Genomic DNA, 27869 nt, shown 5'->3' with positions numbered 1-27869 from the left:
CGACCATCACAAAATGAATCTGTAAAAGAATGGATCCCTTTATTGTTCCATAGGAGAAAAATAGGGTCAGTTGTTGAAGGTTTAAATGAAAAGTTTCGATATAAAAATCTAGACAACTGAATTGTTTCAAATTTAAAAAATTACGTAACTGAACCCAAATCCGTTGGAATAGTTTAAGAACCGGGTAAAGATTTAAATTTGGAATTTTAGAGAGCTATAAAGCTAATGGAGCTCCTAATATTGAAGTTAACTGAAATTGTTTAACAGCTTTTAATTCCAAATCAACCCATAATGGTTTTTGTTTCTTATTAAGACAATATAACCAAAAACATAATTGTCTAATATTCACAGCCCAATAATACAGTCTTAAATTAGGAAGAGCAAGTCCACCATCTATTTTAGATTTTTGTAAATTATACTTATTAATTCTTGGTCTCTTATTATTCCAAATAAAGGAAGAAATAAGAGAGTCAATTTGATCGAAATTTTTTTTAGTTAAAATGATAGCTATACCAACCAAGTCAGTAAGGGGATTTGGGTCAAATTGGACCCTAAAAAGTTGTGAAAAGGTATGGAATACTTCCCGCCAAATCTTTTCAATTGTAGGGCAAAACCAAAACATATGAATTAAAGAGGCATCAGCAGAGTTGCATTTATTGCAAAGTGGAGAAACATTCGGGTAAAAACTGGAGAGCTTCTGTTCAGAATCGTAAGCTCTATGAACCACTCTAACTTGTAGAAGAGAATGACGAGCACAGAAAGATGATTTATTAACCCGTTTAAGAATTCTATTCCATCTATCATCAGAAATCTGACAGTTTAGGTCATCCTCCCAAGCTCTTTTTATTTTATCAAAGAAGTCTTGTCTGGAATCAATCAACAAGTTAGAGATACCGGTAAAAGAACCATTTACAAAAGCGTCCTGGTAAACCTCTTCTGCGCCCTCTCCAAAGCCCCGACATCCTTCCGAGAATGGGGGCGGCCAGAACTGTATGAAACACTCCAGACTAACTAGTTTTATAAAACTGTGTTACGAACTGAAACGTTTTAGAAACGAACCAGCAGCAATAGAATTCATACTGGAGTCTGGTTTTGATGTTAAAACCATTCTCTCTATTAGCATCTAATTACAATATAGTAACTTAATGAAATAAAGGACAGTTAACAGTGTTATCTGTATATATGTGTAAATATAATTCCCAGACTATCGAGCCTGAGGGAACAAAGCTCAGAGTCTTGAGATGGTAAAGTAGGAAAGTTCAGTAATCCCGGAATAAATGACGGGAGAGAAATATTTGTAATCCAGGGTGAAACGTAGAGAAAAGGCCGTTACATCAAAATAACCGTCGACAAAGTTCTTATCCTTTGAATCCGTCCACATACGAGTTATCAGCGAAAGTGACCTGTCACAGGAATACCGTCCTCCAGGGGTTTCTATACATCATCCCCAGGCAAGGGTTAACACAAGATATTCCAAAATCCACTCCTATTTTGAACTCAGTGCTTCAACTAATTGGAGAGTTAGAACACACAGATGCCTATATTGATGACTTAGTCACAGGGAGTGACACTTGGGAAGAGCATATCTGTGCAGTGGAGAAGCTGTTTGACAGTCTTTCCCAGGCCAGTCTTATGGTTAACTTGGCTAAGAGTGAATATGGCCATGCCACTGTGACCTGTCTTGGCTATGTTGTATTTCAAGGCAAGTTGGCTCCTGTTCAGGCAAAACTCCAGGCAATTTCACAAGTTCCTATTCTGACTGCTAAGAAGGCTGTTAGAAGGTTTCTGGGAATGGATGGATATTATCGTAAGTTCTGTAAAAACTGCTGCTATCGCTCTTCCTCTGACTAATCTCCTGAAGAAGGGTGAAAAGTTTGTTTGAACCGAGCCTGGTCAGGAGGCATTTGATCGATTTTAAGTTATTATGTGAGATTAGGCCAATGAATGTAGTGCTGTCGGTAAATTTAAATAGCAGATTGGAGCTGTGGGTGGCAACACAAGTCATGGGTGCACAGAGAGTAAAGGAGAGGGACAACCCTCTGGGGTATTTGTGTAGGTACCTGGATGGTAGGGGTATGGGAGTGGGCAATTTAAATAGTTTAGCACAAACTAGATGGCCCAAAGGGCCTGTTTCTGTGTTGTACCTTTCTACAAGAACCTGAAATATTACAAAAAAATCAGTCTAAGATCTTTTAACAGCTGTGTGAACCAACCATTCATTTCAGCAGGAATTTTTTATATGGCTTTAAAATTGTGGTACTTTAAGTTAATAATACATAAAAGAAGATCCCAGCTGCATGTCAAGAAAGACTGTTTGTGTGAGACTGTTTCAGTTACTGTGGGGTCAGGCACCCATGCTGCTCAGCAGGAACAGGGAATAATACCAATGGAGAGAGTCAGACTGAACCAGGTCACAGATTGGAGATGGCAGAAATGCCCCATTCTTATAGAGACAGGAAGAGCATCAGGGAATTGATGGTCATTCCAGACACCAGCACTCTGTGCGCAGTCAGGAGACGATTTCTCCGTCCAACTTGGGTAGAACCTCACTGTAACAGTGTGATACAAATTAAACAAATAATCTCATCTGTAATGTTGTCCTAAACCCATTGATAGATTTTGTAAATCGTTTTACAGGTTAAAAATGAGAAGGAATTTGTCTGCAGGCAGCTCAAACACGACACGCCCGTTTTGTTGTCTCTGTCCCGATATTTAAGAAGTGGAGCAAGGGATTGAATCGACCATTCCTCATTTGACCAACCGTCATTTTGCACAGGAGAAAGGCCGTTCACCTGCTCAGACAGTGGGAGTGGATTCACTCAGTTATCACAATTGAAGGTACATCAACAAGTTCACATTGGCCAAGGCCATTCATCTGTTCTGCGTGTGTGAGAAAGGATTCATTTGGTCTTTCCACCTATGGACACGCCAGTCAGTTCACACCACACTGGGCAGAGGCTGGTCATCTGTTGAACTTCTGGGAAAGGATTCACTCAGTCATCTGACCTAATGGCTCACCAGCGAGTTCACACAGGGGAGCGGCCGTACACCTGCTCAGTCTATGAGAAGAGATTCACTCAGTCGTCCACCCTACTGGTACATCAGCGAGTTCACACTGGGGAGAGGCCATTCACCTGCTCAGTCTGTGAGAAGAGATTCACTCAGTTATCCACCCTACAGAGTCACCAGCGAGTTCACACGGGAGAAACCGTTCCCGTGCTCAGAGTGTGGGAAGAGATTCACTCAGTCATCCACCCTACAGAGTCACCAGCGAGTTCACACTGGGGAGAAACCGTTCCCGTGCTCAGAGTGTGGGAAGAGATTCACTCAGTCATCCACCCTACAGAGACACCAGCGAGTTCACACTGGGGAGAAGCCATTCACCTGCTCAGTCTGTGGGAAAAGATTCACTGATTCATCCACCCTACAGAGACACCAGCAAATTCACACTGGGGAGAAGCCGTTCACCTGCTCAGTGTGTGGGGTGAGATTCACTCAGTCATCCACCCTACAGAATCACCAGCGAGTTCACACTGGGGAGAGGCCGTTCATCTACTTAGTCTGTAGGAAGAGATTCACTCATTTATCCAGCCTACAAAGACATCTGCAAATTCACACTGGGGAGAAGCCGTTCAGCTGCTCAGTCTGTGGGAAGGGATTCACTCAGTCGTCCACCCTACAGAGTCACCAGCGAGTTCACACTGGGGAGAAGCCGTTCACCTGCTTAGACTGTGGGAAGGGATTCATTTATTTATCCAGCCTACAGAGACATCAGCAAGTTCTCACTGGGGAGAAGCCATTCACCTGCTCAGTATGTGGGAAGAGATTCACTCAGTTATCCACCCTACAGAGTCACCAGCGAGTTCACACTGGGGAGAAACCGTTCCCGTGCTCAGAGTGTGGGAAGAGATTCACTCAATCATCCACCCTACAGAGACACCAGCGAGTTCACACTGGGGAGAAGCCGTTCACCTGCTCAGAATGTGGGATAGCATTCACTCAGTCATCCCAACTACTGGCACACCAGTCAGTTCACAATGGGGAGTGGCCGTTGTTATGAATCCCTAGGTTTCGTTTGCTGTAGGCTATTTTAAGAGAGGCTATTCAGTCTGACTTGCAGCTTGTTTAGTTTTAACCAAGGACACAGACACCCAGAGTCAGACGGAGATGAAGGAGGTAAAATGGAAGAATCGAAACCAGGGAACTAATGGCCAAGTGTCACAGTTTGGAACTTTCCTATGCCCACAAGGGTGGGCTAATCATCGATTCACCGTACATCGAAAGTGTGGTGGTCACCTTGTTGAATCCATAGGAGTGGCTCTGATTTGGGGATCCTGTGAAGACTGCAGATGTGTTAACCCTTGCCTGGGTGTGGTGTGGTAATTCACTTGAAGATGATACCCCTTGTTACAAGTCACTTTGGGTGATAATTAGTATGTGAGATTTTGGAATAACGACAGATAAAATCTTCAGCAACTGTTCTCTCATTTTACCGCCGTGGAACCTGAGGAATTTGACATAATTGCATTCTCTCAATATTTACCCTGGATTACAAATATCTCTCTCATCACCTATTCTGTGGATGAACTGAAGTTTCCTACTTTACCATCTCAAGATTCTAAGCCTTGATTTCCCCCGAGCTCAATAGTTTGGGCAACACACAAAATGCCGGTGGAACACAGAAGGCCAGGCAGCCAGGCAGCATCTATAGAGAGAAGCACTGTCGATGTTTCAGGCCGAGTCCCTTCGTCAGGACTAACTGAAAGGAAAGATAGTAAGAGATTTGAAAGTTGGAGGGTGAGGGGGAAATGTGAAAGATAGAAGACCAGAGGGGGTGGGGTGAAGCTGAGAGCTGGAAATGTGATTGGCAAAAGGGATACAAAACTGGAGAAGGGACAGCATCATGGGACGGGAGGCTTCGGGAGAAAGAAAGGGGGAGGGGAGCGCCAGAGGGAGTTGGAGAACAGGCAGAGTGATGGTTAGAGAAAGAGGGAACAAAAAATCTAAATATATCACGGATGGGGTGAGAAGGTGAGGAGTGGTGTTAACGGAAGTTAGAGAAGTCAATATTCATGCCATCAGGTTGGAGGTTACCCAGCCGGTAGATAGGGTGTTGTTCCTCCAAACTGAGTATGGCTTCATCTTGACAGTAGAGGAGGCCTTGGCCTATTCTGCTTTGATAGTTGATGAAGCAGCTGATTATGACATAGTGAGACAGGCTGTGCTCAAAGCTTACGATTTGGTCCCAGAATCATACAGGCAAAAATTTGGAAATTGAACGAAATTTGTGAATCAGACTTATCTGGCATTTGCTTCTCAGAAGTCTGTGTGTTTTGACCACTGATGCACGTATAAAAATATAAATGATGATTTTACCGATAGAAGGAGTTGGTTTTAATTGAAGAATTCGAAAGGTGCGTGCCTGATGACATAAAGAGATATTTAGATGAAAAGGATGCTGCCACTTTGCAGGAGTCTGCTGGATTAGCAGATGAGTTTGCTTTAACTCATAAGGTTAAGTTTACCCCGAATAAGAGCTTCCAAAAGAATACCAGTGCAAACCAGAAATTAAAGTTTGGACTAGTGATAAGAGTAAGGATGAAGGGAAGCAGTTGAAGGAGAAATATTCTGGTTCTACTTGTTACTGTTGTAGGAAAGCTGGTCATATAATGGATAATTGTTCTGTCCTGAAGAATAAAAAGGTAAATGAGGCAGTCCCAAATGCCTGTGTTGAAGCTTCTATAAACCCAGAGGGTTCTGAACATTCTGTTGAGGCTCAGTTAACGTCTGAGAGGTATGACTGAGTTAAGAAGGGTTTGAACATTTTATGTCAGATGGGATTGTATTAGTAAATGAATCGGTACCAGTGAAAATTCTGAAAAGAGGATGCTGTCCAATTTACTGGGGCTTCTCAGTCACTCATTCTAGGAGGCTGTGGTGGCCAGTGCTATAATATTTGCTGTTGTGTACTGGGGCAGCAGGCTAGGGTAGCAGACACCAACAGAATCAACAAACTCATTCGTAAGGCCAGTGATGTTGTGGGGGTGGAACTGGACTCTCTGACGGTGGTGTCTGAAAAGAGGATGCTGTCCAAGTTGCATGCCATTTTGGACAATGACTCCCATCCACTCCATAATGTACTGGTTAGACACAGGAGTACATTCAGCCAGAGACTCATTCCACCAAGATGTAACACAGTGTCATAAGAAGTCATTCTTACCTGTGGCCATCAAACTTTACAACTCCTCCTTCGGAGTGTCAGACACCCAGAGCCAATAGGCTGGTCCTGGACTTATTTCCGCTTGCATAATTAACTTATTATTTAATTATTTATGGTTTTATATTGCTATATTTCTTCACTATTCTTGGTTGGTGTGGCTGTAACCAAACCCAATTTCCCTTGGGATCAATAAAGTATGTCTGTCTGTCTGGACGTTAGACAGCGTTCTAAAGTTTGGCGATGAGACTGACACTGCTGAGGTAAATCTTATTAAAGGCATTCGCGGCGGCATAATTTCTGTGCCATTGCACAAGGCAACTTTACTGTCAGGGTTGGTTTCGGGACCTGTTGAGATCGGATTATGCTCCAGTTTACCGGTGGGAGATGTTACTTTACTGTTAGGGAATGACCTGGCAGATGGTAAAGTTGTTCCTGCAGTGCTGTTGACAACTAAGTCAGCCACTGACGACCCACTGATGGATTTTAACATTTATCCTTCCTGCCCAGTAACTCGAAGTATGGCTAAAAAGTCTGCCGACGCAGACGGTTCTGTACAGAATGATTCTGATACCCATGATAGCCAAAATCGGGATTCCGGTTATGATGAGTTGCCAGGAACTTTTCTGCCTTCATTGTTTCAACAGGATTTAGGTAGTAGGTCTGATGAGAAAGATTTATCCCTGTCTAGGAAGGAGTTTATAGCAGAACAGATCTGAGACCCTGAGATTGAAGCTTTAAAAGAAACAGCTCTCTCAAATGATGAGATTAAGAAAGTGCCAGTAGGGTATTATGTCAAGGATGGAGTGTTAATGAGGAAGTGGAGGCCACCTGCTATACCAGCGAGTGAGGAATGGGCAATTGTTCACCAAGTTGTAGTTCCTAAGGTTTATAGGACTGAAATTTTAACTTTGGCCCACACTATACCCTTACATCGACATTTTGGAGTGAATAAAACTAAACAGGATTATCAAAAAATGGCACTCGCCTAATTTGAGGACAGATGTTGTGACCTTTCGCGGAACCTGTCACACTTGTCAACTTGTGGGTAAACCTAATCAGGTCACCCCAGAGCCCCCACTGTAGTCTAAACCTGCATTCTGTGAATCCTCTTCAAAATTTATAATGGATTGTGCTGGCCCTTTGCCAAAGACTAAAGCTGGCCATCAGTATCTGCTAACTATTATGTGTACTACATCCTGATTCCCAGAGGCAATACCTCTCAGAAATATTAAAGCTAAAACTGTGGCAAAGGCTGTTACCAAATTTTTTACTTTTTCTGGTTTGCCTAAAGAAATCCAGTCTGAACAAGAAAGTAATTTTACATCTGGATTATTCCAGTTTATGAACAGGGAGTTTATGAACAGGGAACTAAACAAATTACATCATCTGCATACCATCCAGAATCACAAGGGGCTTTTGAAAGATTTCATTCTGCCCTCAAAACCATGATTAAGACATATTGTGTTGAAAATGGAAAAGACTGGAATGAAGGAATACATTTGCTTTTGTTTGCAGTAAGAGAGTCAGTATAGGAATCACTGGGATTTACTCCATTTGAGCTTGTATTTGGTTGTAGAGTGAGGGAACCTTTGACCTTGTTAAAGAACATAGGATTAATGGGGATGTACATGTTAAGTTGTTAGACTATGTTTTGAAGATCAAAGATAAACTGCGGCTCCCGAGCCATTTGTGGCTCTTTCACCTCTGTGCTGCGGCTCCCTGTGGCTTTGGGAAATAATTGGTCAGTATTTAATTAAAATGTATTTTATGTTAGTTTGTTAGCTTTTGAAATGTAATTATGGTGATCTTGTACAACCTAAGTGTAGCGACACATTTCCTGCCACATCCGAAACGGCTCACAATTAGCCAGCATTCCGGCTAAGGGAGATAGCCTACGGGGGTTTGTGAGTACGCGTCTTTTGCAGCATCTGTGTCCATGGGGGCTGGGTTGAGGGAGGCTTAAAAGCAAGGCTGTTTAGTTCGAATAAAGCTATCTTTGACTGCAGTTTACTGACACCGCTACAACGTGTTTTTATCGCTGGCTGTCCAGACGGAAGGTGCTGAAATGCTTTGTCGCGTGTCTGGAAGAAGTGAAAACTTTCCTGGGCAGCAAAGGGCTCACCTTTCCTGAGCTGGAACAGCCAGAGTGGCTGGAAAAGCTACACTTCATGGTAGACATGACAGCGCACCTGAACACGCTGAACACAGCTCTTCAGGGGAAAGGACGTACAGCCCTGCACATGTTGGAGGATGTTTTGGCATTCGAGCACAAGTTGACAGTGCTTGCCAGAGATTTACAGAAAGGCACTTTGTCTCACTTCCCCAATTTGAGAGAGTTCAAACAAGGTCACGACATGATAATTTCGGAGTATTTACATTCTGCAATCATCGCAATGCAAACATCGTTTGGGAAACGCTTCTGTGAGTTCAGAGAGGAAAAAAACACATTATCCTTCCCGGTCACTCCCTTAAGCATCGATCCTTCCCTACTGAATACGACTGCATTGGCAGGTGTGAGTCAACCTGATCTTGAGATGGAACTGGCCGACATAGCCGACAAAGACATATGGGTGTCCAAGTTTAGACGCTTGACAGCAGACCTTGAAGATGTTGCCCGTCAGAAGGCCGTTCTTGCTCAGAAACACAAATGGAGTGATATTGAAAACCTCACAGATGACAGCTTGCGATCCTGTGTAAAGATGAAGGTGACATCATACAGCCCTGATGTGCAGACGCTGTGCGCTGAGGTCCAGGAGCAGAAATCCCATTAACCAAGTATGATAAATATTTTAATTGCCTATTATTTTACTCATATTCATATTTTTTCATTGTTCAGTGAAATAGTCCTTTCATTTTTCAGGATGACAGCTGGCTGACGTTATTTTTGGTTTGCTGCTGGCGGAAAATTTAAGTTCGGCGTTTTTCATAAATACAAGAAGGACTCAAATAGACATTGAATATTTTACTTAAAAGTAACTTTCAACCCAACGTCTTTTTTTCGGAGTTCAAAATGTTTTTGTTGCATGCAGAAATGTAATTTCGTTTTCACTGCAGAAGTTCATCAATTTCATAAATGCAACACATTATAGTTTGTTTATACATAGCATAAAGGCAAAAAAAACGTTGTATGCAGTGTTATTTCATTTTAAATGTCAAACGGGTTTTGCGGCTCCCAGTGTTTTCTTTTCTGTGGGAAACGGGTCCAAGTGGCTCTTTCAGTGGTAAAGGTTGCTGACCCCTGAAACCGCTTAAACAACACCCATATTGCATGAATGCAGAAAAGTGTAAATTGCCTGAGCAGGGAATTGAATAGAAACTGGAAAATGGTATTATTAGTCCTTTAGCAGCAGATTGCTCACCCTGTGTTATTGTGCCCAAACCTGATGGTAGTGTTAGATTTTGCACTGATTATAGGAAGGTAAATGCAGTAACAAAAGCAGATGCCCATCCTGTCCCTAGGGTGGATGATTGCATCGATAAGTTGGAAAAGCTGAATTTCTTACAAAGATTGATCTGTTGAAAAGGTATTGGTGTGTTCCATTGATGGACAGAGGTAGAGAAATTTCTGCATTTGTGACACCATCTGGTTTGTGTGAATACAATGTTTTACCTTTTGGAAGGAAAAATGCTCCAGGAACATTCCAGAGAATGAATGATCCTGTAATTCGAGGATTAGAACACACAGATGCCTATATTGATGACTTAGTTACAGGGAAGAGCATATCTCTGCAGTAGAAAAGCTGTTTGACAGGCTTTCCTAGGACAACCTAAGAGTGAATTTGGCCATGCCACTGTGACCTGTCTTGGCTATGTTGTAGGTCTAAGCAAGTTGGCTCCTGTTCGGTCAAAAGTCCAGGCAATTTCACAAGTTCCTATTCTGTCTGCTGAGAAGGTTCTTAGAAGGTTTCTGGGAATGGATGTATATTATCGTAAGTTCTGTAAGAACTTTGCTGCTATCGCTCTTCCTCTGACTAATCTCCTGAAGAAGGTTGAAAAGTTTGTTTGGACCGAACCTTGTCAGGAGGCATTTGATTGATTGAAAGTTATTATTTGAATTTAGGCCAATCAATGTAGTGTTGTCATCACATTTAATTAGCAGATTGGAGCTGTAGGTGACAGCACAAGTCATGGGTGCACAGAAAGTAAAGGACAGGACCAAAGAGACAACCCTGTGGGTTATGCGTCCTGAGGGTCAGGGAGACAGAGGAGATGGAGCCCACTCTTACCACTTGCCGGTGATCTGACAGGAAGTCCAGGATCCAGCTACACAAGGCAGGGTGAAGGCCGAGGTCTCTGAGCTTCTTGTCGATACTTCACGCCTTTGTATGGCTACTGCCCTGCCCATGACTGCAAGGAACTGCAGAGAACTGGAGAACAGAGAACATCAGAGAAACAAGCCTCCCCTCCATGGACTCTTCCTACACTTCCCCTCCCTCGGAAAAGCAGGCCATGTACTCAAAGACCTTCACAACCTGGACATTCTTGCTGCAAACCCGCTCCCCCATCGGGGAAGCGATACAAAAGCCTGAAAGCGCGAACCACCCGGCTCAAGGACGGCTTTCTGTCTGTGGTTACAAGCCAAATGAATGATAAAATGGACTCGACCTCACAATGTAACTCGACGTGACCCTGCACCATATGTCTATCTGCACTGCACTTTCTCTGCAGCCATAATGCTTTGTTACAGTTACTGTTTTGTCGTATATCAGCTCAAAGAACTGTTGTAATGTATCGATCTGTGTGGATGGTACATCAGGCAAGATTTTCACTGTAGCTCAGTACTTGATGAGAATATACAAATTCCCCGTTTTAATTGTGTGGAAATATTAGACAGACTGAGCTTCTGCTCTGGAACTACAAAAGGAAACTGTACTGTTGTCATATCTGAGGAATGCAAATAAATAGAAAAGGCTTCAATCTCGCATTACGACCTGCGGTAACTGGGATCAGGTGACCGGTGGTGGGTCTCCCATATCAATATCAGAATCAGGTTTAATAGCACCGGCATGTGTCATGAAATGCGTTGTCTCTGCGGCAGCAGTAGAACCTAATTCATAACCATAGATTTTAACAATTGTGATTTAATATAAGAATATAATTATTACATAGTTAAATTATATAAATAGTACAAAATGAAAAAAGATGTAATAAACTATTTTAGTTGTGTCGACTATTTGACTGACTGGGTTGTTGCTTTGGAAGTAGTGGAGAGAAGCTTAACTGAACTGTACACATTTATGAGAAGCTCAGAGAAATAGAAAAGGCTAAATTCTCACATAAATGGGTCAGACACCCAGAAACATCGGCTGCACTTCAGCAGATAAAAACAGTGGAATGAAACATGCTGAAAATATTGCAGAAAAAAGCATATTGTCTACCACAATGAAAGGACGTGACAGACCCGGATCTCACTGCCTTGTCTGAACGGGCGAAAGATGAAGCTACACGGACACGAAGAGCAGTGACCCGCAGATGCTGCAGATCTGCGGAACAACGTGAACAGGAGGCGGGATCACGTGACGGCGGAGGCGGTGACTCCAATTACCCACCACTCTGTGGAAAGAAGCAAACTTGCCGCTCACAACTGCTTCCAACTTAAATGTATTAGACATTTCAACCCCCAGGAAAAATATATCGTCTGTCCACTCTATCTATTCCTCGCGTAATCTTATAAACGTCCATCCAGTCTCACCCCAGCCTGCGCCGCTCTGGAGAAAACAACACAAGTTTGTCCAGCCTCTCGTTATAGCTCATGCCCTCTAATCCAGGCAGTGTCCTGGTAAACCACTTCTGCGCCCTGTCCAAAGCCCTGACATTGTTCCGAGAATGGGGGCGACCAGAACTGTATGAAACACTCCAGATGTGGTCTAACTAGTTTTATAAAATTGTGTTACGAACTGAGTCGTTTTAGAAACGAACCAGCAGCAATAGAGTTCACACTGGAGTCTGGTTTTGAAGTTAAAACTACTCTATTTATTAGTATCTACTTATAACATAGTAAGTTAACGAAATAAAGCAAAGTATTATGTGTATATATGTGTAAATATAACCCCCAGATTATCGAGCGTGAGGGAACAAAGCTCAGAGTCTTGAGATGGTAAAGTAGGAAAGTTCAGTAATCCACGGAATAAATGATGGGAAAGAGATATTTGTAATCCAGGGTGAAACGTAGAGAAACAGCCGTTACTTCAAAATAACCGTCGACTAAGATCTTATCCGCTGAATCCGTCCACATACGAGTTAATGAAAGTGACCTGTCACAGGAATACCGTCTTCCCGGGGTTACCACACAACATACCCAGGCAAGGGTTAACACAATATATTGTAAAATCCACTGCTATGGATTATACGAAGTGACAGCCACACACATTCGTTGTGGTTCCGTGTACCGATGATCAACCCACTCTTGTGGGCATAGGAGAGTTCCAAGTCTCAGCTGCGACTAACTCAGGGGTCAGCAACCTTTACCACTGAAAGAGCCACTTGGACCCGTTTCCCACAGAAAAGAAAACACTGGGAGCCGCAAAACCCGTTTGACATTTAAAATGAAATAACACTGCATACAACGTTTTGTTTTGCCTTTATGCTATGTATAAATAAACTATAATGTGTTGCATTTATGAAATTGATGAACTCCTGCAGAGAAAACGAAATTACATTTCTGCATGCAACAAAAACAGTTTGAACTCCGAAAAAAAGACGTTGGGTTGAAGGTTACTTTTAAGTAAAATACTCAACGTCTATTTGAGTCCTTCTTGTATTTATGAAAAACGCCAAACTTAAATTTGCCGCCAGCAGCAAACCAAAAATAACGTCAGCCAGCTGTCAACCTGAAAAATAAAAGGACTATTTCACTGAACAATGAAAACATATGAATATACGTAAAATAATATGCAATTAAAATATTTATCATACTTCTTCAGGTTGACTCACACCTGACAATGCAGTCGTATTTAGTAGGGATGGATCGATGCTTAGGGGAGTGACCGGGAAGGATAATGTGTTTTTTTCCTCTCTGAACTCACAGAAGCGTTTCCCAAACGATGTTTGCATTGCGATGATTGCAGAATGTAAATACTCCGAATTTATCATGTCGTGACATTGTTTGAACTCTCTCAAATTGGGGAAGTGAGACAATGTGCCTTTCTGTATATCTCTGGCAAGCAACGTCAACTTGCGCTCGAATGCAAAACATCCCCCAACATGTGCAGGGCTGTACGTCCTTACCCCGTTGAAGAGCTGTGTTCAGCGTGTTCAGGTGCGCTGTCATGTCTACCATGAAGTGTAGCTTTTCCAGCCACTCTGGCTGTTCCAGCTCAGGAAAGTTGAGCCCTTTGCTGCCCAGGAAAGTTTTCACTTCTTCCAGACGCGCGACAAAGCGTTTCAGCACCTCCCCTCTGGACAGCCAGCGATAAAAACACGTTGTAGCGGTTGCTACACGCAGTCAGTAAACTGCAGTCAAAGATAGCTTTATTCGAACTAAACAGCCTTGCTTTTAAGCCTCCCTCAACCCGCCCCCCATGGGCGCGGATGCTGCAAAAGACACGTACTCACAAACCCCCGTAGGCTATCTCCCTTAGCCTGAACGCTGGCTAATTGTGAGCCGGTTCGGATGTGTCAGGAAATGGGTCGCCCGCCACAACGTCTTATTTAGATTGTACAAGATCACCATAATCTTCAAATTTAGATTTACATTTCAAAAACTAACAAACTAACATAAAAAACATATTAATTAAATACTGACCATGTAGCGGTGTGCTACACGCAGCGCTAAAATTACGACACGGAGTCGGTAACTGCAGTCGAAGGAAAAAAACTTTATTCGAAATCTTCAGCCTCACTTTTAAGCCTCCCTCAACCTGCCCCCCCCCCATGGCGCAGAGGCTCCAAAGCTCTGTGCTCGCAAACCCCCGTAGGCTATCTTATTGTGAGTCGGTTCGGATGTGCCAGGAAAAGGGTCGCCACAACCAATTATTTCCCAAAGCAACAGGGAGCCGCAGCACAGACCTAAAAGAGCCACATGTGGCTCCGGAGCCGCGGGTTGCCGACCCCCGGACTAACTGAAGCGATCAGCTTTTCCCTCTCTCTCTCTCTCTCTCTCTCTCTCTCTCTCTCTCTCTCTCTCCCTCTCTCCCTCTCTCCCACTCTCCCTCTCTCCCTCTCTCCCTCTCTCCCTCTCTCCCTCTCTCCCTCTCTCCCTCTCTCCCTCTCTCTCTCCCTCCCTCCCTCCCTCCGACTGCCTGTCTGCAGATCGCGCTCTCTCTCTCTTTCTGATGGTTCAGTCCACAGTCAGCGCTGTCAGCCTGTGACTGACGTCATCGCCCCGCCTCCTCACGCCGGCGCTCTTAAAGAAACAGTCACAGTCCGACCGCAGGCTCGTAACAGCCGCAACACAACTTCCCGACTTTTGAACTCAATGCTTCAACTAATAAAGACAACCACGCCATTTGCCTTTTAACCACCCGATCAATCTGTGCAGTCTCTTTCAGGGAGCGATGAACTTGGAGTCTAAGATCCCTCTGATCATCGACACTGTTCAGGGTTTTGCATTTAACAGTGTACTGACTCATACATTCGACCTACCGAGCTGCCAAGATGATCATCACTAATCAAATCTCACTGAGATTTCTCAGGTCCTGTTGAATTTATTGCCAAGTGCACAAGTACGGGAAGATACAGGTACAGAGAAACACTGACTTGTGGCAGCATCACAGGCAAGTACATTCAGATAACACACGGAACACAAATTATACGATTCTCTGTCAGTAACAATCTAAATATCTTTTATGCCATTAACAATATATAAAATACATTGTGTCATGATCAATATTAAAATGTGCATTTTGTGTCAATAATAGACTTGGAAATGTTGAATTTGGTCCCTGTCTCCATTCCTCCTGTAATCCACAACCAGCTCCTTTGTTTTTGTCACAATGAGGGAGAGGTTGTTTTCTTGACACCACTGTGTCGGGGTGATGACTTCTTCTCTGTAGGCTGCCTCGTTATTATTTGGGATTCGGCCGATCAATGTAGTGTGGTCAGCAAATCCAATTAGCAGATTGGAACCCGTAACTGCAGCCCCACAGTGCACTATGTACTGATTGCAAAGCTACGAAATTGCATGTGAATAGCCTTCCCTCCCCCAACTCCACTCTTTCTGCGTCACCAGCAGACTGGGACATCTCACATCTCGCTGCCTCCGCCAGGACGTTAACCTGTGAACAACTGTGGTCAGGGACTGCTCTCTGGGGAACTCCAAACGCTACCTCCTTCCAGTCTGGAAACGACCCACTCATCCAGCCACACACTACCGGCAGTTTATCGATCTCCAACGAAAAAGCCTAATCACCTATTCCCGATGTTCAATACCATTGCTAACTCTGAGTTTGCCACTGTCAAATGCCAGGAGGGACATAACAATCAGAACGTCTCTTGTCACAGCCGTGTAAATAAAATGTGGTCTCAGCGGGTGTGTGGCGCATGCTCAGAATGCGAAGGAGACAGACAAACTGAGCCAAGTCACAGACTGATGAAGGGGAGGAATGATCCATTTTGACACAGAGAGAGAAGCAGAGAGTTTGATATTGTGCCTGATGCCGGAACTGTGGCCAGTTAAAAGACGAAATCTTGTTGCTCTAAATTGTTTTGAGATGTGACAGTGTTTTAATCAGAAGACACCATGGAGACTAAAATTATTTCAGTTGAAATGTTGTCCTTCACCCTCTGATGTGCTTTGTGAGCTTTTAACAGTGTAGAAAAGGCAAAGGATTTGTCTGTGGGAATCACAAACACAACAACACGTTAGTTCTGCTGTATCTGTCAGTTCACCAGCGCTTGAAAGCCGCCGATTCTTGAATGTGGAGGCGGAGATGATGGAGAAGACAGCGCCCCACTCGCGACAAGGAGAGTCCGAGCACGTGTCCATGTCCGTGATCTGATTGGATACATCGCCATGACGTTATAGCAGTGTGACGTCATTCACTGGCTCTCATTTTGGAAGGGATTCCGTCGGGCATCGCAGATACACCAACAGCTTCGCTCTGGGAAGCGGCCGTTCACCTGCTCCGTGTGTGCGAAGACTCATTCAGTTAACCCACCTTGTGATGCTCCGGTGAGTTCACAATAAATAGTGGCCACATTTCTGTCTGGAGTGAGCCAAGAGTTTTACTCAATCATCCCAGATGCTGCAACAGCAGCAACTTCACATCAGGGAGGAAGTTCAAATCAGCTCCGTGTTAAATGTTTAACCATCACGGTGACTGAAGGCAGCTGCGGGTTCATGAGGGACTGTTACTGTCAGATTCTGCAGTTCTTGCGGCTGCTCATCGCACCCAGGACTGAACCCTGATCACTGAGCATTGGAGGAGTCTGTTCTGCTGATGTTAGCCTTAAACTAGACTGGTGTTTAATATTGTGGATCTGTGAATGATAAATCAGTTTTTTATCAAATCCCGTGTCTCGCTTGAGAGGCCACTCGGCCCAGCTGGTCCCTACCTATGTTTCTGTTCCATATCAGTATGTGAAAAATCTACCCCTGCTGTTCTCTCACCCTCCATGAGATGACAGGTTGCAATTAGTCACCACTCAGTGGGATAGGAGATTTCTCTTGAATTTCATAGAATCACAGAAATCTACAACATTTTACCGATGCTTTGGCCCACAATGTTGTACCGACCATTTAACTTGCTCATGAAATTGGTTAGAATTACCCTACCACATAGCCATCTATTTTCCTAACGGAGTCTGGTTTCGATGTTAAAACAATTATCTTTATTAGTATAGTGACGGGGTCCTGAATTACCCATATGAACTGTGTTTTTGAAAAGAGAGATGGAGATGTTCAACACGAGAGAGAGAGAGAGAGAGAGAGCGAGAGAGAGAGAGAGCGAGAGAGAGAGAGAGAGAGCGAGAGAGAGAGAGCGAGAGAGCGAGAGAGAGAGGAAAGACTGTTCGGAGACGGTGTTATGGTTTCTCTGCAAGCTTGTTGACACTTTTACAAGGACACTGTCAGCTTCTGTGTTCTTACAGAGAGAGAAGGGAGGAACTGTTCGATGGACAGCTGGGGCTCAGCACGGTGAGATAAGTAGGAGGTCCGCTGATAGACCTCCAGACACATGGTTTTGGACACTGAATGAGCTTTGTTGTGTCCACAGAAAAAGGTGGGTTTTGGAAGATCGATCCGGAGCATCGATCAGTGGCTCTCGCAGTGTGAAAAGCCTGTGACCGGTGGGGAGTTATTGTGTCCATCCCTCGCCTGGGTTAATAACTCCACCACAGAAGAACGGTCCCGTTTGTAGTGTCACAGTCGGTGACTTCCAAAGCATTTCGGAGGACGGACTATCGACGGCGTCAGCTTACCTGAAGACTCAAAACTCTCCCTCTCTCTCCCCATCACTACTCGACTCAATCCCACGAACTGAACCGAACTTAAAAAGAACTTCACTCATCACCGGAAGACGGTATCCATTCACCCCGAGGCGTGAAGAAGCTTGGCTTTCCTATTTCCACACACACACACACACACACACACACACACACACACACACACACACACACACACACACACAAAGACAGTCATTGCTGACCTGTTTCATATATCTGCATTTATATTGCTGTATAGCGTAGTTACTAATAAAAGGAATGTAGAGAGAAGGCAATTACGAAGAATTCCACACACATTCCACGCTGGGTAAACGAAATAACAGTCGCCAAAGATCTTATCCGTCGCTTAGCTCCGAAATCCACTTAGAAATATCACCAGGTGACAGTCACAAGAATATCGTCTTCAAGTGGTTACCGCAGAACACCCCGATTCCAGGTAAGGGCCAACAAAAGTGATACCACGGGATACTCCAGCAAATCCACACATATGGACTACACGAAGTGACAGTCACACATCCGATGATCAGATCAACCGTACCTTTTGGGCATGGAAGAGTTGCAGCCTATAGCAGTCACACGCTGAAGTTCCAACAGCTTGTCTCCCTCTCCCTCTCCCGCTCCCGCTCCCGCTCCCGCAGCTTGTGTCTGACGTCACAGCCCCGCCTCACTCAGCCACTTAAAGCGACACTCACAGTAAGCGAACCTGCGGTCTCGTAACACAATACACCTCTAAAGTCTGACAGCAGACGAGCGAGTGAATCTTCGATGGTGCAGAGTCAGAAACCGAAGATTTGCCAGCCTGAGTCAGGGGCCCCAGAGAGAGATGGAGGACGAATAAGACCAGCAGGATGTGGTTAAAAGTGAAAGATTAGAAGCATTTGGATACTGGTTGATCGAAAAAAAAGGTGGTTAATTTCTGCAAAACACAGGTGGAAATCAACAGATAAGGCAGAAATTTTGGAGAGGAATACATAGAAAATGTTTTCTCAGTATTTCCAGCAACTGCAGAATCTCCTGTGTTTTATATCTGCATTTTACTTTGGCATTAGATACACGTTGATATTGAGTATATTGCTTATGGGAGCTGCTTTCTGCGTTAAAACAGCTGCAGATTTTTTCTATACCCAAGATAAAAAAAATGAGGTATGGACATTGAACGGGTGCTTGCTGAAATGTCTAATGGCACCGTGATTACCCATTGGGCAATTCGTTAAGAATTTCGCCGGCGCTGAAGCGCCGATGAAATGCGCAGGCGTCAGGCTGAGGACGTCCCTGAGTTTCACGCATGCGCGCAGTGCACAGAAGGCTTTGAAAATGTCTGTTGCAGGTAAGAGCGATTAACCGTGTTTATATCTTAAAAACCGACTTCAGGATAATTCCTCTGAATTTCGGACACCGTGGGCAGCAATCCCGGGTCAGTCCTGCTCTCTTCCCTCTCTCTCAGCTCCACGATCCGTACACGGGCCCCGGGGAGCTTCCGGTTGATGAGGGAATGGGAACTGATGGATCTCTCAGACAGAGCAGAGCTCCAGCTATCTAAATGCAAGGAATAGGAACTCGGAGAAAGGGAACAAAATCTTTTACATCAGCAGTTGAGAAAATCACCTTTGTTCTACCTCCAATCACTAACAAGAGAAAATCTGCAGATGCTGGAATTCCAAGCAACACGCACAAAATGCCGGTGGAACTCAGCATTAGTACTCTTTTCCGTAGATGCTGCCTGGCCTGCTGAGCTCCTCCAGTATTTTGTGTGTGTTGCTTCCTCTACCTCTTCTTGCTCTGGACTTTTCTACCGGTGAGAACATGTTTTGTCCCATTCTCTCTGGGTACATTATGATATCAAACACCTTTCCCCTGTGCAACAAGTAGCTTTCACATCACAAATGTGCCTGATTCCAGTGAGACAGACGACTGTCCTTCCCTTCATATTCATTGGGATTTCATTCACTGAGTTCACCACCGTCAGTCATTGGGGACGGGTTCAGGGGGAATATTTATGTAGAACACAGAAACTAGTGATGCCTGTTTGCATTTTGGTGATGCAAAAGTTGCTGGAGAATTTGCAAGTGGGAAGAAGTGGAGTGATATTTGGAAATCTGACTTCTTAACGTGTAATTTAGCAAGCAAACCACATATGGACAATGTGTAAAAGCTTTGGTGAGAAACTCCTGCATTTCCTGTTACAGGCCTGCTACATAGGTTGTGTGAGAATGCAGATGAACTCGATCAAACCCAGAGGAGATCAAAGTTCCTACTGACAGTGATTTGCTAGCTGTGAGAATGAATACCTCTCTATATAAAATTCACTGTGCACATCTTGTCACTGGGTAAAAAATACACAGTACAAGATTTATCTGCACACTGGTTATTACAAATTAGAGGGGTATTCGAGGGAAGGAGGGGAGACCTGCAGTGTTCCTGATGCCCTCCCCTACAAGATGTGCATCCAGCTGCAACTTGTAACCCTGCACTTCAATGAGCTGCTTGAAATGGGTGAATTCCATATCATCCAGCAGTTGGAGGGGGGTGATAGATATGACATGAAGAGAGGTGAGCTACTCCCAAGGTGCAGGACACTGGAAACTGGGTGAGAGTCAGGAAGGGGAATGAGGTTAAATAGGCATCGCAGAGTACTCTTGTGGCCATTTCACACAACAACAGGTGGACCACTTCAGAAGCTGTGGGGGGAATTACCTGGCAGAGGAAAGTCAAAAGACTGATAAGGGATTCGTTAGTTAGAGGAACAGAACAAGAGGGGACGAATATCCTAGTGGTAAGACTTGCTAGTGGTAGTGATCGGGGAGGGGGTGATGTGGTTAAAATAAGTTGTAGGGGGAATGGGAGCCAGAATGACAGAACAGATAGTGGAGAGGGTGAATTGAATTGACTTTATTAGATACATATTTCATAAACATGAGGAGTAGAGATATTTACATAATCTAAATGGGCAATGTGCAATTTATAGTAAGTTATAATAGATAGTTTGTACATAGGACAGTCAATACAACATCGAAATGCAATTGTATCAGCATGAATTAATCAGTCTGATGGCCTGGTAGAAGATGATGTCCCGAAGCCTGTTGGCCCTTTTGCTGTGATACCGTTTCCTGGATGATAGCAGCAGGAACAGTTTGTGGTTCTGGTGAATTGGGCCTTTTTGTCCCTGATATTCGTTGGGCCCTTTTTACACACCTGTCTGTGTAAATGTACTGAATCGTGGAAAGTAGATTGTGCAATGTATAATTTCCTTGTTTATATTTAGAGACATTTTTTGGTGTATAAAATGATGAGGGGTATTGAGCATGTGAGTGGCCAGAGGAGTGTTTTTTCCCCCAGGGTTGAAATGGTTAATGCCGAGTTTCCACACTCCCAAGTTAAGAGAGATGGAAAAATATTTAAGATCTCCCCCATCTGCTTTGGTTCCACACGTGGATTGCCATTCTGGTCTTCCAGAGGACCAACTTTGTGCCTTGCAATCCTTTTGCTCTTAATCTATCACTAGAATCCCTGAGGATTATCCTTCACCTTTTCTGTGACAGCAACCTCATGCCATCTTTTAGCCATCCTGATTGATTTCTTATGTGTTCTCTTGCATTTCTTATACTCCATAAGAAACTGACTGCCTATCCCTGTTATGCAATTCCATTTTGTGCTTTACCAGGGTCTGAATATCTCTTGCAATCCAAGTTTCCCTACAGTTTCTATCTTTACCTTTTATTCTGACAAACCTACTTACTACTTTCAAAATTTTGCTTTGAAGCCTCCCATTTACCAAGCACACCTTTGCCATAAAGCAGCCTGCCCCAATCCACAGTTGCCAGGTCCTAGTGTTGATTCTAGGTGTTGATCCATGCACTGAACTCATCCACCTTTCCTGCACTGCTCCCTGTATTGAAATATACAGGGCTCAGCATATTCACTGCACCATGCTCAACTTTTTCATTCCTGAAATTTGTCTGAGGCCTGAACAACATCTGTCTCCACAACCTCTCCACAATCTGTTCTGTTATTCAGCCTCCCATTTCACCTGCAACTTTAGTTTAACCCTCCTTACCCCCACCTCCCACCATGCAGATCTATCACCCCTTTGGCTTTCCTCTCCCAGATCAATAAAAATGAGGTGCATACCAGGTACAGGCAAATAGGAACAAATGGGGTAGTTATGAAATACAGGAAATTCAAGTGAACACTCATGAAAGAAATAAAAGAAGACATGAGGTTGCCCCAGCAGACCAGGTGAAGGAGAATCCTCAGGGATTCTGCAGATATGTTAAGAGCAAAAAGATTGCAAGGGAAAAAAATTAATTCTCTGGAAAATCAGAATGGTAATCCATGTGAAACGATAGCATAGACTTGAGGAGATTTTTTTTGCATCTGTATTTACTCAGGAGATGGACACAGAGTCTGTAGAAGTGAGGCAATGCCGCATCAACTTCATGGACCCTGTACAGAATACAGAGGTGGAGGGGTTTGAGGCAAATTAGTGTGGATCAATCCCCAGGGCCTGACAAGTTGTTCACTTGGACCCTGCGGAAGACAAGTGCAGAAATTATTGGGGCCTTAGCACAGATATTTAAATCATTCTTAGTGACAGGTGAGGTACTGGAGGATTGGAGGACAGACAATGTTGTTCTGTTGTTCAAGAAAGGCTGTAAAAATGAACTAGGAGATTATACATTGGTGGGCTTGACATCAGAACTGGGAAAGTTATTGGAATGTGGGTGCAGGAACCAAGTATATACTGTAAGTATTTGGATAGGTGTGGACTGATAAAGGATAGACAGCATGGCTCTAGCCAATCTTATAGAGTCTCTCGAGGAAGTTATCAGGGAAGTGGATGAAGGCAAGGCAGTGGATGTTGTCTACATGGACGTTAGCAAGGCACTTGACAAAGTCTCATATGGGAGGTTGGTCAAGAAGGTTCAGTTCAAGAAGGATGTTGCCATGTCTGGAGGATTTGGGTTATGAGGAAAGATTGAACAAATCAGGACTTTATTCCTTGGAATGCAGAAGATTGAGGGGAGATTTGATTGTGATAGAGAGGCACAGATACTGTTAATGCAAGCTGGCTTTTTCCACGAAGATTGGGTGGGACGACAACCAGAGGCCATGGGTTAAGGGTGAAAGGTGAAATGTTAAGGGGAACATTAGGGGAAACTTCTTCAGACAGATGGTCATCCGGCTGTGGAATGAGCAGCCAGCACAAGTGGTGCATACGAGCTCAATTTCAACATTTAAGAGGTTTGTTTGGTACCTGGATGGCAGAAGTGTGAGAGTGGGCTGTTTAAATAGTTCAGCACAAACTAGATGGCCCAAAGGGCCTGTTTCTGTGTTGAAATTTTCTATGATTGTGACAACAACCTGAAATAATACAAAAATTCACTCTTAAGTACTTTGAACAGATGTGTGGACTAACCAGTCACTTCAGCAGGAATTTTTTATGTGGCATTAAAACTGTGGCACTTTAAGTTAATAATACATAATAGAAGATCCCAGTTGCACGTCAAGAAAACCTATTTGTGTGAGAGTGTTTCAGTTACTGTGGGGCCAGGCACCCATGCTGCTCACCAGGAACAGGGAATAATACCAATGGAGAGAGTCAAACTGAGCCGGTAACAAATTGGAGATGGCAAAAATGCCCCCTTCTTATACAGGCAGGAAGAGCATCAGAGAGTTTGATGGTCATTCCAGATACCAGCACTCTGCCCAGTCAGAAGATGATTTCTCTGTCCAACTTGGGTTGAACCTCATTGTAACAGTGTGGTACCGGATCAAAGCTTGGCAACTCAAGTTATCTCATCTGTAATGTTGTCCTACACCCATTGATGGATTTTGTAAATCTTTTTACAGGTTAAAAACGAGAAGAAATTCGTTTCCAGGAAGCTCAAACACAGCACACCAGTTTGGTTGTCTCTGTTTAGATATTTAAGGAGCAAGGGATTCAATTGACCATCCTTCCTGCTCAAACTGTGGGGAGGGATTCACTCGATCATTTGACCAACTGGCAAGTACATCATTTTGTACAGGAGAAAGGCCGTTCACCTACTCAGTGGGAATGGATTCATTCGGTTATCACAATTGAAGGTTCATCAGGAAGTTCACACTGGGCAAGGCCATTCACGTTCTGTGTGTCAGAAGGGATTCTGTCGGACATCACACCTGCAAACACTCCAATCAGTTCACAACACACCAGGCAGAGCCTGGTCATCTGCTGAATTTCTGGGAAAGGATTCATTCAGTCATCTGAACTAATGGCTCACCAGCAAGTTCACACCAGGGAGCGGCCGTTCACCTGCTCAGTCTGTGAGAAGAGATTTACTCAGTTATCCAATCTACAGAGTCACCAGCGAGTTCACACTGGGGAGAAGCCATTCACCTGCTCAGTCTGTGGGAAAGGATTCACTCTGTCATCCACCCTACTGGTACATCAGCGAGTTCACACTGGGGAGAAGCTGTTCACTTGCTCAGACTGTGGAAAGGAATTCACACTGTCATCCCGCCGACTGGTACATCAGCAAATTCACACTGAGGAGAAGCCGTTCACCTGCTCAGTCTGTGAGAAGAGATTCACACATTTATCCCAACTACAAATTCACCAGCGAGTTCACACTGGGGAGAAGCTGTTCACTTGCTCAGACTGTGGAAAGGGATTCACTCAGTCATCCCGCCTACTGGTACATCAGCAAATTCACACTGGGGAGAAGCCGTTCACCTGCTCAGTCTGTGGAAAGAGATTCACACATTTATCCGAACTACAAAGTCACCAGCGAGTTCACACTGGGGAGAAGCCGTTCACCTGCTCAGAATGTGAGAAGAGATTCACTGACTCTTCCACCCTACAGAGACATCAGCGAGTTCACACTGGGGAGAAGCCATTCACCTGCTCAGTCTGTGGGAAGAGATTCACTCAGTTTTCCCTCCTACAGAGACACCAGCGAGTTCACACTGGGGAGAAGCCGTTCACCTGCTCAGACTGTGGGAAGAGATTCACTGACTCTTCCACCCTACAGAGACACCAGCGAGTTCACACTGGGGAGAAGCCGTTCACATGCTCAGTCTGTGGGAAGAGATTCACTCATTTATCCACCCTACAGAGACATCAGCGAGTTCACACTGGGGAGAGGCCGTTCACCTGCTCAGTGTGTGGGAAGAGATTCACTCAGTTTTCCCTCCGACAGAGACACCAGCGAGTTCACACTGGGGAGAAGCCGTTCACCTGCTCAGTCTGTGAGAAGAGATTCACACATTTATCCCAACTACAAATTCACCAGCGAGTTCACACTGGGGAGAAGCTGTTCACTTGCTCAGACTGTGGAAAGGGATTCACTCAGTCATCCCGCCTACTGGTACATCAGCAAATTCACACTGGGGAGAAGCCGTTCACCTGCTCAGTCTGTGGAAAGAGATTCACACATTTATCCGAACTACAAAGTCACCAGCGAGTTCACACTGGGGAGAAGCCGTTCACCTGCTCAGAATGTGAGAAGAGATTCACTGACCCTTCCACCCTACAGAGACATCAGCGAGTTCACACTGGGGAGAAGCCATTCACCTGCTCAGTCTGTGCGAAGAGATTCACTCAGTTTTCCCTCCTACAGAGACACCAGCGAGTTCACACTGGGGAGAAGCCGTTCACCTGCTCAGACTGTGGGAAGAGGTTCACTGACTCTTCCACCCTACAGAGACACCAGCGAGTTCACACTGGGGAGAAGCCGTTCACATGCTCAGTCTGTGGGAAGAGATTCACTCATTTATCCACCCTACAGAGACATCAGCGAGTTCACACTGGGGAGAGGCCGTTCACCTGCTCAGTGTGTGGGAAGAGATTCACTCAGTTTTCCCTCCGACAGAGACACCAGCGAGTTCACACTGGGGAGAAGCCGTTCACATGCTCAGTCTGTGGGAAGAGATTCACTCATTTATCCACCCTACAGAGACATCAGCGAGTTCACACTGGGGAGAGGCCGTTCACCTGCTCAGTGTGTGGGAAGAGATTCACTCAGTTTTCCCTCCGACAGAGACACCAGCGAGTTCACACTGGGGAGAAGCCGTTCACCTGCTCAGTCTGTGAGAAGAGATTCACACATTTATCCCAACTACAAATTCACCAGCGAGTTCACACTGGGGAGAAGCTGTTCACTTGCTCAGACTGTGGAAAGGGATTCACTCAGTCATCCCGCCTACTGGTACATCAGCAAATTCACACTGGGGAGAAGCCGTTCACCTGCTCAGTCTGTGGAAAGAGATTCACACATTTATCCGAACTACAAAGTCACCAGCGAGTTCACACTGGGGAGAAGCCGTTCACCTGCTCAGAATGTGAGAAGAGATTCACTGACCCTTCCACCCTACAGAGACATCAGCGAGTTCACACTGGGGAGAAGCCATTCACCTGCTCAGTCTGTGCGAAGAGATTCACTCAGTTTTCCCTCCTACAGAGACACCAGCGAGTTCACACTGGGGAGAAGCCGTTCACCTGCTCAGACTGTGGGAAGAGGTTCACTGACTCTTCCACCCTACAGAGACACCAGCGAGTTCACACTGGGGAGAAGCCGTTCACATGCTCAGTCTGTGGGAAGAGATTCACTCATTTATCCACCCTACAGAGACATCAGCGAGTTCACACTGGGGAGAGGCCGTTCACCTGCTCAGTGTGTGGGAAGAGATTCACTCAGTTTTCCCTCCGACAGAGACACCAGCGAGTTCACACTGGGGAGAAGCCGTTCACATGCTCAATCTGTGGGAAGAGTTTCACTCATTTATCCACCCTACAGAGACATCAGCGAGTTCACACTGGGGAGTAGCCATTCATCTGCTCAGTCTGTGGGAAGAGATTCACTGACTCTTCCACCCTACAGAGACATCAGCGAGTTCACACTGGGGAGAGGCCGTTCACCTGCTCAGTCTGTGGGAAAGGATTCACTTGGTCATCCGACTTACGGAGTCATCACCGAGTTCACACTGGGGTGAAGACGTTCACCTGCTCAGTCTGTGGGAAGAGATTCACTCAGTTATCAAACCTACAGAGTCACCAGCGAGTTCACACTGGGGAGAAGCCGTTCACCTGTTCAGTCTGTGGGAAGGGATTCACTCAGTCATTCACCCTACAGAGACATCAGCGAGTTCACACTAGAGAGAGGCCATTCACCTGCTGAGAATGTGGGAAGGGATTCACTCAGTCATTGCACCTACTGGCACACCTGTCAGTTGACAATGGGGAGTGGCCATTGTAATGAATCCCTGGGTTTTGTTTGCTGTGGACTCATTTTAAGAGGGAGAGAGAGATTAAGAAGGTGAATCAGTCTGACTTTCTGCTTGTTTACATCGCTCGCAGCCTGTTTAGTTCTAACCGAGGACACAGACACTCAGAGTCAGAAGGAGATGAAGGAGGAAAAATGGAAGGATCAAAACCAGTAAACCAGTGGCCAAGGGTCACTGTTTGTAAGTTTCCTATGCTCATAAGGGTGGGTTAATTATCAGTTCACCATACATCGAATGTGTTGTTGTCCCCTCATTTGATGCATAGGAGTGGATCTGATTTGGGATATCCTGTGGAGACCACTTATGTGTTAACCCTTGCCTGGCTGTGGTGTGGTCATTCATTTGAAGATGATAACCCTTATGACAAGTCACTTTAGGTGATAATTCATATGTACATTTGTAAAGATGATGGATAAAATCTGCAGCAACTGTTCTCTCATTTTCCCACCATGAAACCTGTGGAATCCGAAAGAATTGCCTTCTCTCAACATTTACCCTGGAAATACAAATATCTCTCTCTCATCACGTATTCTATGGTTGAACTGAACTTAAATACTTTACCATCTCAAGACTCAAGCCCTGAGCTCAATAGTTTGGGAGTTATATTCACACACATATATACACATAACACTCACGAGGAAATATGCAGATGCTGGAAATTCAAACAACACACACAAAATGCTGATGGAAAACTGCAGACCAGGCAGCATCTGTAAGGAGAAGCACTGTCGACATTTCGGGCCAAGACCCTTCATTAGGACTAACTGAAAGGAAAGGTAGTAAGAGATTTGAAAGTAGTTGGGGGAGGGTGAAATGCAAAATGATAAGAGAAGACCTGAGAGAGTGGGATGAAGCTAAGAGCTGGAAAGGTGATTGGCGAATGTGATACAGAGCTGGAGAAGGGAAAGGATCATGGGAAGGGACGCCTCGGGTGAAAGAAAAGTGTTGGGGGAGGAAGCACCAGAGGGAGATGGAGAACAGGCAGACAATTGAATACGTCAGGTAT

At 44.7% G+C, this 27869-nt stretch overlaps 1 pseudogene; it reads left to right on the top strand.

The window, feature by feature from the left end:
• The first annotated feature begins 500 nt into the window (after positions 1 to 500).
• On the top strand, positions 501 to 27422 carry LOC132389659 (zinc finger protein 850-like; annotated as a pseudogene).
• The last annotated feature ends 447 nt before the right edge of the window (positions 27423 to 27869 follow it).

Source organism: Hypanus sabinus, unplaced genomic scaffold (genome assembly GCF_030144855.1).
Source record: "Hypanus sabinus isolate sHypSab1 unplaced genomic scaffold, sHypSab1.hap1 scaffold_62, whole genome shotgun sequence".
NCBI lineage: Eukaryota > Metazoa > Chordata > Chondrichthyes > Myliobatiformes > Dasyatidae > Hypanus > Hypanus sabinus.
This window is presented reverse-complemented; position numbering and strand designations above follow the sequence as displayed.